At 50.2% G+C, this 10,188-nt stretch overlaps 1 pseudogene; it reads right to left on the bottom strand.

The window, feature by feature from the left end:
- Window positions 1-3,029: 3,029 nt before the first annotated feature.
- LOC112477406 lies at window positions 3,030-3,148 on the bottom strand (annotated as a pseudogene).
- Window positions 3,149-10,188: the final 7,040 nt, after the last annotated feature.

The following is a 10,188-nucleotide window of genomic DNA, read 5'->3' as shown; positions in this document are numbered from 1 at the left end:
GCATTTACATAGGGTTTATGGCTACAATAGCAGAGTGAAGTAGTTGTGACAGAGACCACACAGTCCACGAAGCCTAAAACATTTTCTGTCGGGCCTTTTCCAGAAAACGTTCGCCAGCTCCCGATCTCTGAGGTGCTGTGCACTGTGCAGGCCAGTCGTGGGTTATCCCTTTCATTTTCCACGACAATCCTACGTGATGTGTACTGTGGTTATCCCCATGTGACAGACGAGGAAGCCGAGGCACAAAGAGGCTCGGTGAGGGAGCGATGGGGCCGGAAGCAGAACCCATCTGGCATGATGCCAAAGTCCTTCTGTTTCAGCTCTGCCCCGCCTGCCTTCTGCCCACTGAGAACAGACACTCGCCTTTGGGGGGGGAAGCATTTGCTTACTAATGAGATGGATGTCAGGGCATCTCTGCTCCTCAGCCTCATCATGAGCAGCGCCCCCTGTTCATGGGCAGGAGAGGCGTGGCTGGAAGTGCTGTTGCAGCAGAGGCTGGACAGAGGACAGGGGACTGTGCGCCTCCCAGGCCGGCAGCTGACAGCCTGACATCCGGAGGGCAGTGAGCATATGGAGAACTCAGCTGTCCATTTTTTTAGTAGCACATGAGTTACTTTTGATAAAAATCTAAGGTCCGTGGCTCCACCGTGAAGCAGAGCTTCGAGCCAAAGTTACAACCCTGATCATTCACCATAAAAGTCCTCATTGCCTGTGAATCCCCTGAGCCTCTCACATTTCCTCTGCCAGAGCTGATGACCCCAGTTCCTTTCTCAACAATCCACAGCCTGACCATTATAACTCAGAAATCTCCAGGGCTCATGTTCTACGACCTTGACAAAGAAGAAGCTGTCCAGGGAGATAGTCTCACTGGGATGAAAAAGCCATTGCCCTGTTTCCTTTAGTGCAAGATAGAAGGACCACTGCCTATAGACACTTACTACGGAGCTTCTCTGAGGGCCAGCCTCAAGTGATCGATGCAAAGAAATGACTCGTAAGTCTTGTTAGCAGCTGCCTCTCGGCAGCCAGGAGGATGGCTGGGAAGGAAGGTCACAGAGTCGGGGTCGGTGGGCACAAACAGACCCTCAGTCTCATCTGAAGAAATCAGGACAGGGAAGAGGAAGGGAGACTGGCCATCTCAGGGTGGTGACGTCGCTCAGCACATCCCTGGTGATGTCACGACATAAGTGTCTGAGAAAAAGCAGCAAAGTCAATTAAGGACTGTGATTTCCCGGGGTCCTTGGAGGATGAGAGGGAGCTGGTCGTGGATAATGCCGGCTTCCGCTTGACGGGGGCTGGCCTCAAATCCTTTTTTGGTTTTCACCAACATGCTCAAAAATCCTAAAATGAGCGATGATGGGACAGTATCTTCCATATGGGTTACATTCTAAAGACAGCATTCAATCAAGTAACAGTTGGATATGATCAAAATTACCATAAGCAAATCCCCTCAATGGCCTATAGAGAAGAGTTTTTATGATTTGGGGTTCGTAGCACTATATCATATGTATACAAATAATACATTTGCTAATCATTCATTATAAAACAAAGATTGTCCATGCAAAATATATTTTTATAATATTTTTAACTACTCTGTTTGTTTTTTACTATTTCTTTTTTACACTTTTGACCCAGTAGCTCAACTTGATTTTATAAAAGTTACACATGTGGATGATGAAACTCTAATCTGTTTCCTTGACTTTGTGAGTGCCGTGCAATTTCCATAATGGGACGTAAATCATTAGGGACAGTGACCACCAGTGTCATCCTTTTGAGCATCTGTCCTCAGCTTCTAGGACAGGAGACAAACACTTTCTCTGAGAATGACCCTGTGGACAAATTCCCGGTGAACATGGCAGCTATTACCCTGAATAACAAAAAGCTGAAGGCAGAGGGTGTGGACCTGGAAGTGTCGGTCGCTTACTGTGCATCAGGCGCAGCTCTTTGAACTTGACACACCTCGTCTCATTTAACGATGCCGGCGTCGTCAAGCCAGTAATTGGCCCTTGGGGCTCGTGGTTGACCCTCATTGGCATGGAGGCACGATGGGGCCAAAAATATAAGAAAGACGGCTGAATAGGTATTGAAATTGTGGGGAACGATGAGGTGGCAAAAATAAATTGTTCGTCGGGTTCTTAAAATATCACCGTAGATGTGTATCTTCGAAATCGACCCACATCCATTGAACGGGGGAAAGTGGAATGTGTGAACTTAACATGGGGGATACTGACTATTGGTGGCAAAGAGTGCAATAAAGTGGCCGTACAGCACCTGGGCCAGACAAGGAGGCACGGCCTCCACCGGCGAGGAAATCAGAGACAGTGTCACCACATGGGAAATCCAGACTTCACTCAATGCAAAGAGGTGTTTGGAAAAGGTTGATGATAAACTTTATTTATTGTGAACTTCTCTTATCTTGCCAATAGGCGATTATCTCTAAGCAACCTGGAGCCATATTTGATTCATATCCACATTCCCTCCAAGCCATCTCTGCCCCAGGAGATGTCAGTAAACATCGGGGGAACGAACGAATGAGTGATTCTGTTGATTGGGTGGGGGTTACACAGGATGCATCAGAGGGGAAGAGGCAGGCTGGATTTAAAGAGAAGCCAGACTGGGCTTGTGTAGCATGATGGGCAGGGGCTAGCGATGAGGGAAAGGCGGGAGGTGGGCGTGGGATTTATTAGGGGCGGAGCCTTGCGGACTGGGCTGACCAGACTTGTTCCTCCCAAGGATCCTCTTTGTAAGTGGATTGTCAATGTAGTATTTCTGCAGCTAGTTGCTTCACATCGGGGAATCAAAGTCACTAGCTGGGGGAGACTTTAGATATTATCCAGTTCACTTTCATTTTAGAGTAAGAAAGCAATTAGGCCCTGAACAGAACCCCTGGCTACAGCTGCCAATCTCCCGAGCGGGCGTCTATGGAGATTAATTTTGTTGTTTCTTTTTTTTTAGGCGAGGCAACCCTTGGTTGACCTCACAGATTGCAAGGACCTTGTCAGTTTACAATCCTTTATTTGTTTTTATTTTTACATCTATAGCACCTGGTCTTCCTAGGTGGTCTCTCATCCAAGTACTAACCAGGCCCGACCCTGCTTAGCTTCCGAGATCAGATGGGATGGAGCTCGTTCAGGGCGGAATGGCCGTACACTTCGAGATTAATTTTGTGTCAAAGCGTCAGCTCTCAGGCGACATGGGAGCCCAGCGAGGCACGAGGGGAAGGCGCTTGTCGGCGCACGCACCCCTAGACTCTATGTGAGGGGCGACGGTCTCCAGCGGGAAGCCACTTGCTCCTCCAAGGCTGGGCCGGGAGCTTTCACCCCCTTGCTAGGCTGGTGCCCCCCAGTCTGCCGTGGCTCCGGCGGGGAGCGGGGGAATTTCACCTGAAGTCAGAAAGAGAGGGGACAAGGAGGTTAACAGACAAATAGCTGTAATGTGAGCAGACTTCTTTCATTTAAAAACTTTTTTAAAACCCCTCTGCTAATGACTTGGTGATTTTCACAGTAGTAAATGTGCTGACTTAAAAATCCGTGGGAGGTCAGTAATTGTCCCTCTGCCTGTCACCGGGCCGATTGTGGTTCCGGTGCACCTTAATTACACTACCTACAGGTGGAGTGTTACACAGTGTTTACGTTAATCAGAGTAGATTTACAGAGGGAAATAAAACCGCCGGCTTCCTTGGGGTTGTATTCCTCCCAGCTCCCAGCAGCCGGTGGTCCCCGAGTGTCCCCGAGTGTCTCCATCCTAAGCTGCAGTGCTAGGCCGACCTAAGAAATCAGTGGAAAGTTCCAGAAATTAGATTTTTAGGATCTTTACATCAAAGGAGAAAAGTGTGTTTGGGGGGGAAGAGATTGCGCAGTTGTTTAAAGGACCAGCTTTCCATTGTCTGCGGCCTGGGGAACAGGAGGTACCCTCGGGGCACACCTGATCCCCCAGGCTTATTTGTCTGCGGGGGGGAAGATGGCGACAAACCTGAGCCGGGGCCTGGAGATGCACCCAGCTGCTCCGCTGAGGCAGGAGGGGGAGAGTTAGGTCTGCCGTCTGTTCGTTGTTGTTATTTTTTTGTTTTGTTTACTTTGCCTTTTGCCTTTTACGTGAGGCTTTCCCGTAAATTTAAGGGATGCATGCCCAAAGTCCGCGTGGTCCAGGGGGGCAGCGTATGCACATGACGTCAGTGGCTAAAGTCTCCAGTTCTTCACTCAGTCGCTGTGCTTCGCGTTCCTCATCCACCAGATGGGCCGAGCGGTAGTCCCTGCCTCGCGAGGTCGCCGAGCGGGCTCCCTGAGATGACACGTGGAACGTGCTCGGAACAGTGCTTGGCACCGGGCGGGCGCTCAGTAAAGTTACCTGCTGATATCAGAAGCCGGTGCAAACGTGGCCTTTTAGAATCAACGAGACCGAGGTTCCAGCCCTGTCCCGACCAGTTACCAGCAGTGACGTTATTCAGGTCGCAGACCTCTCTCAGCCCCTGCTCACTCAGTTTTCATGAGCAGGGATAAAACAGTACCTTCCACCGAGGGCCAACTACGTGCAAAGTCCGTAGGTATGATCAGCAGCAGATGTGGGTGTTTTCTAAGCCGGAGGAAAGGCCACAGTCCTAAGTGCTGATCAGGGCGCGTAAGTCACTCTTTTCTTCTCAAGATGGTTCTTGATTCCTTTGTCGTTAAACGTGGCACGTTAGGTCTCGACTTGGCTCATGGCATCCAGAGAGTTCATCCTCCATCTTACAAAAGGAGCTTGCAAACCGCAGCATGCACCTGGCGGCAGAAGCCCGGGGTATTCTAAAGATGATGCAGAGTGACGGGAAAACATTACGATGGAAATAATCCACGCAGTGTTTCAGAGCGAGGCCCTCAAATCGGCCCCGTTCAAGAAATGGACAAAGTACTCGAGAGAGTTTCGTATTTTCAGACCCCATCCCGAGGAGTCACAGCCCGGCGTTCCTGTGAGGGAGGAGGACTCCTCATTGCAAAGGCAGACGCTGCGGGGCAGAAAGGCTCAGGGCCATGCTGAAGGCAGCCAGAGGCCCTCCAGCATCTCCGCCCGTCCTCACTCACCTGGCTGAAAGAAAGGCCTCTCTACAGGGGCCATTGCAAGGTTAAAAAAAAAAACGTCCAAGGAGGAAGGAAGGGAGGGAGAGAGGGAGGGACGGAGGGACAAAAGGACAAAGGGACAAAGGGAGGGCCCCACTCCTCACTCTACCGGCCTCGTCCACTCTGCTTTCACATTCGCGGAGAAATGGCGAGCTCCAGGCCCGAAGGGAGAGTTTTTCCCAGGCGAAGCGGGGTTTTGCCATCTTCTGCCGTTTTTTGTCTTTTGCGGTCACACACCTGAGGCTTTCCTCACGGATCACGTGGGCCTGCGGGATGCTCACGGAGATGCCTGTCAGCTTGGGGCCTTCAGATCTAATCGCGAGAGGGCCAGATCCTTTAAACTGTTACGCCTGTGACCCTTCTGGGAGCAGCTGGTCACTTGGGACTCGACCTTGGAGGAGACACATTGTGTGGACACAGAGTCCCCCTTGGTGGCCGCGTTGCTCAGGGGAGGACAGCCCGCTGCGGCACTGTGCTGGGCACAACGGGGCACTTTCAGAAGACCCAGAGGCAGCTTCTTCCAGCTGGAGCTCGAGAAACAAACATCGTTGCTGGAGCACGTGACCCACTACTGATCACTAGAAATCCAGTGTCCCAGAACCAAAATGGATCTGACAGTTTAAAACTAAGGGACGGGAGGCTCAGATGTGACGGGAGCATGGCTGAACTCACGTCTACACGACCCGGCCCCAAAATAAAGCACTCCCGTGGCTGCCCTGAGACTTCCCAGGACACGCAACGCTTTTGCCGTGAATCTGGGGAACAGCCTCCAGATGCATAATATTTTAAGATGATCAGCTTAGTCTTTTAATCCCTATAAACAGTGCCTGTCTGCAAAAGGCTCTAGGGCTCTTGGTTTTCTAGAGACTGGCACAGTGAGCACTCACTCGTGTGTAAGGGGGCACTCTCATGTCTGAGATCACTTGGTGGAACAAAGTCCTTGAAGCCATCATGAACACTGATCACAGAAAAAGAAAACGCTGGGCTCTCTAGAAAGAAAGGGGTTGCTGTGTAAAGACTCGCTTGGGCAAGAGACGCCACAAATTATAAACTCTTTGGCATTCCCAAAGAGTGGCATTTTACTTTATGGTCCTTGGAAGCATGCACGGTCACTCTGAGATGATTATACAAGGAAGCGGTTTCATTACATGAGCTCGCTTGGTATCTCTGGCCCCCAGCTGGCCGTCCAGAGGGGAGACAAGGCAGTGTGGCTGCTGAGAAGGACCAGACTGATTTTCTAGACTTGATTTCTGGCTGCGGTTCTGCCTTCAAGCAGCTGTGTAAGTGTGCGTGTTACTTGGCCTCTGTTGATCTGTTTCTTCTCTAAAGATTTGCACTAGAAAGTCTCTAATTGGTTGCCAGATTTAGTGGAAACCAAAACAAACAACCCCCCACCAGACATCTATTTAAATTTAAATATCAGATGAACAATGAGTATTTTTTAATATGTCTCATAACAATATTTGGCACATTCTTGTACTAAAAAACCATTCATTGTTTTTCTGAAATTCCACCTCGGCTGGGTACCCTGTATTTTACCTGGCAACCCTAGTCTGGAAAATCGTTTAGACATTAAATTCGAGTTCTGTAATGAACGAATCTGACTTTGCTTCTGAGAGTGTGTGCTGGGAAGGGGTAGGGGCAGTTCACAGCACTTGGAGGAACTCTGTCTTAGAGAACTCTCTTCAGGGTGAGAGGCAGCCCCCGAGAAAAAGAAGGCTTTTCCAGAAGGCACGGGCCCCTCCCAAGGCTGCCGAAGAGCTGGACCCCTTCAGGGCCCAGGGAGCTCTGCATCCCAAGCTGATTCGCAGGCAGCGTAGTTTCGGGTGGACAGAGGTCACCTCCAGTCCTTTGCATGCACAGGCAGTTACAGTCCATCATCACTCCGTGCCATCGTGCGCCGAGGACCTGTGGCCCCACCACAGGGTCTAAACCAACCAGCCTGTAAGGAAAGCCAGGGACGGTTCTGGGCTTTTCTCCCTAGGCGAAGTGGGGATGGCACCCACCGTATCGTGTGTGTATGAGGCGGGGTGGGGGAGGGGAGTCGGGCAAGAGAGCGGGGAGGAGGGAGATGCTGAAAGTCAGCCTCACAGGATGGACATTGCAGTTAGCCAGAGGCCTGGTACTTGGAGGCAGGATGAAAATATTTCCAACGCAGCCTTAAAAAATAATCGCCGATAACGCTTTATCCTGCGTTACCGCGAGGTCTCTCCCTTAAGAATAACGATCACCTCTCTGGCCCATTCGGTTCGGGTCTTCTGCACCTTGTCACAGAGGAGTTTCCTGGAGTCCCGGCTCCCGTTCAAGGCAGCGTGGAAGCCGGTGGAAGGGTGCTGACCGCACTTCACGGTCCTCCCTTCCTGCCCTTGACCGGGGCCGGCCCCGCCTGGGTTCCTGGACTGGATGGGCAGACAGCTCCAGTGTCTCCAACAGCACTTCCGAATCTCCTCCCCCCAACACGCACACGCAGGCACACGTGCACTCACACGCACACCCGGGGACACACCACCCCACGGCCAGGAAATGAATTAACCTGGACGCCCTTCCATAAATTCTTCCTGGCCTCCATAAGGAAGCACGCAGGGCGCGGTGTGAAGACAACATGGTTAGGATACAGCGTTTTATAGACAGAGAGAAAGGAGCGAAAACAACCTCTTGCTTTCGATGCAAATAAACCCAGCTTCACCTTCGCGCAGAAAACTCCGCCCTTGGCCGGCCGTCTGGGGAGCGTCCCCGGGGGATTCCTCTTTCTCCGTTTCCAGGTCAAACAGGTCTTTGGAAACGGTTTCTCTAGCGCCGCGTTTTCTCCCAGGACAATCTCCCTCTCTCCTTCCTTTTTGGTGCAGTCAGAAGTCCCCAGCCACAGGAGGCCCCCCTGGCCCGAGGTGCGGAGCAGCCCCAGAATTCAGGGCCAGGCCTCGCGGCGAGGCCCGGGCGCGCCGCCGGGCCGGCCGGCAGATGGCGCTGTGCCGCGCATTATGGGCCCTCGGGTGCCCGGGCCGGCGGGAGCGGGGACGCGCGCTGCTCAAAGTTTCTGGTGCCTTTCCCGGACCAAACAAATGTCTGTGGACTTCAGTGGCGATTTCCCTTAGGCTGCGCGACTCTCACTGGCCGTGTTTTCAGGCTCTAGATGGTAACCGATGCCCTAGGTTGCTTTTTTTCGGGTGAAATCGGGGTTTGCAAGCGTCCTTAAACCCATCCTAACTGCTCAGGTCAACTAGCAAAGGTCTGTATTTTTGATCAAATAATGCATAAAACTTCCATGTTAAGAGATAGAATGGTTTGGAAGACAAAGACGTGCTGAGAAATGTAAGTAAAAGGAGCACCTAAGATTTTTGTTTCTAAATAAACAAGGGGTGGTGGGGGGGTCTTTTACCAGGAGCAAATATAAAGGCAGGAAGGAACTGGAGGCTTGGGTGGCAAGCGCTGCTGCTGGTGGAGGTGTGGAGAGGGGGTCGCATCATGTGATTGCTGGAAGCACTTGTGCGCAATGATCATGAATATATAACTGTGGAGGAAATTGAGGGAATGTGCTGGGGACCCGAGGCTGTTGATCCGGAGGACACAGCTGGAAAGCCGTGGGTTTCCAGAACGCAGCTGAACAGCCGTGGATTGAGGGCCGTAGGAATCGCCAGTGCAACCGCTCTGCCAGGCCAAGCGGCCCCATTTGTTAGGGCTCAGTATGCATGTGATGTCGCCGTAAAAACCTGTCTTCTCGAAGTAAACAAGGCAAGCCCGTGTGCATCTCCTGCAAGACGTATGCGGCTTCGTTTGGGGTCGTGGATCTGACATGACCCCAAACAGTGAGGATTAGGTGGACTCGGCATGGACGAAAAGGACTAACTGTCATCTCCTCGCCTCGGGGTGACCGTGGCCAGCGCCGCAGGCTGAGAGGCGGAGGGGGAGTGGCGGGGGGGAACTGAGTCATGACTGACTGATACAGCCGGGGTCAGGGGGTGGAACACTGTGGAGGTTTTGTCATACGTGTTCCCCGCCAGCAGAGCTTTGTCAAATGTCCCAGCTCTTTCTTGCCCCGATCGGACTGTGTGTTGTCCTGTGTGCAGAGTGAGCACGGAGCAGAGTAACAGGGCTTTCTTTGCTTAAATGCTGATGAAACTTTTGAAACTGGCAGAATTGTCCCAAGCACTCCTAAACAAAACAATTGGTTTGGAAATCTAGCTTTAGACTTTTTAAAAAAGTTTTCAGCAAGTGACCCAATTATTATTTCTCTTTATGTACACAGAGATAGTGTTTCATTTTCCTAATCCATTTTTACTGTTTTATCTCATAAATCAAGAATTATGGCTACGCGGATTTCTCTTTCTGAGCTAATGAATAAATACGTCCAGTACGCACTAAACTCCTTCTTTTCAAAGTTAGAAATGTTCTCAGACTTTGAAACTTAATCATTTGAAACAGTAATTACACATAAGGTGATTAAATAATATGCTGAGGTATATTCATTTGCTAACATATGGTTTTTGACATTTGATTCTGTTTTTTTTTTCACTTGTTTTCATTTTTTAAGCTGAAGTTCAAAGACATTTTTCTAACCAAATGTAATTTATTATGTCACGTATGCTGTCTATACCGTGAGTGGTGTTAACATAAGGACCTGAAACATTAGTTCTTAGACGACTAGCAATATTTAAAGCTTACCAAATATTACAAACACTGCCGATCCATAATATCCAGAAGCTGATTTTGGATCACATTTAGAGCTGTCTTTCAAACAGAGCCACATCCAATTTAAAATTAGTCAAGAATTACAGTTTGCTATGAAGAATGTCTCCACCCCCAATATGAGCAAATGTCACCAAAATGAAAGGGGAAAAAAAGGAAAGAAAAGAAAAGATGTGATTGTTTTGACACGCGTGCGAGAAGCTTAGTGTCGCTTCATTTTTAACCTCACTTCAAATCATCTTTTAACCGCCCTGGTATTTCTGCACGGAAATAATCACATCTCATCAGCCTTCTCAAACGCGGCAGCTCCACACCCAGAGCTAACGCTTCTCGTTAAATCATATTGCTAAACACATCATTGCAGCTCCCACAGCAGAAAGATGGAAATCAGCTTCACCGGACAGCTTCCCCCCCC

The sequence above is a fragment of the Pteropus alecto genome, unplaced genomic scaffold (assembly GCF_000325575.1).
Source record: "Pteropus alecto unplaced genomic scaffold, ASM32557v1 scaffold123, whole genome shotgun sequence".
Classification (NCBI taxonomy): Eukaryota; Metazoa; Chordata; class Mammalia; order Chiroptera; family Pteropodidae; genus Pteropus; species Pteropus alecto.
This window is presented reverse-complemented; position numbering and strand designations above follow the sequence as displayed.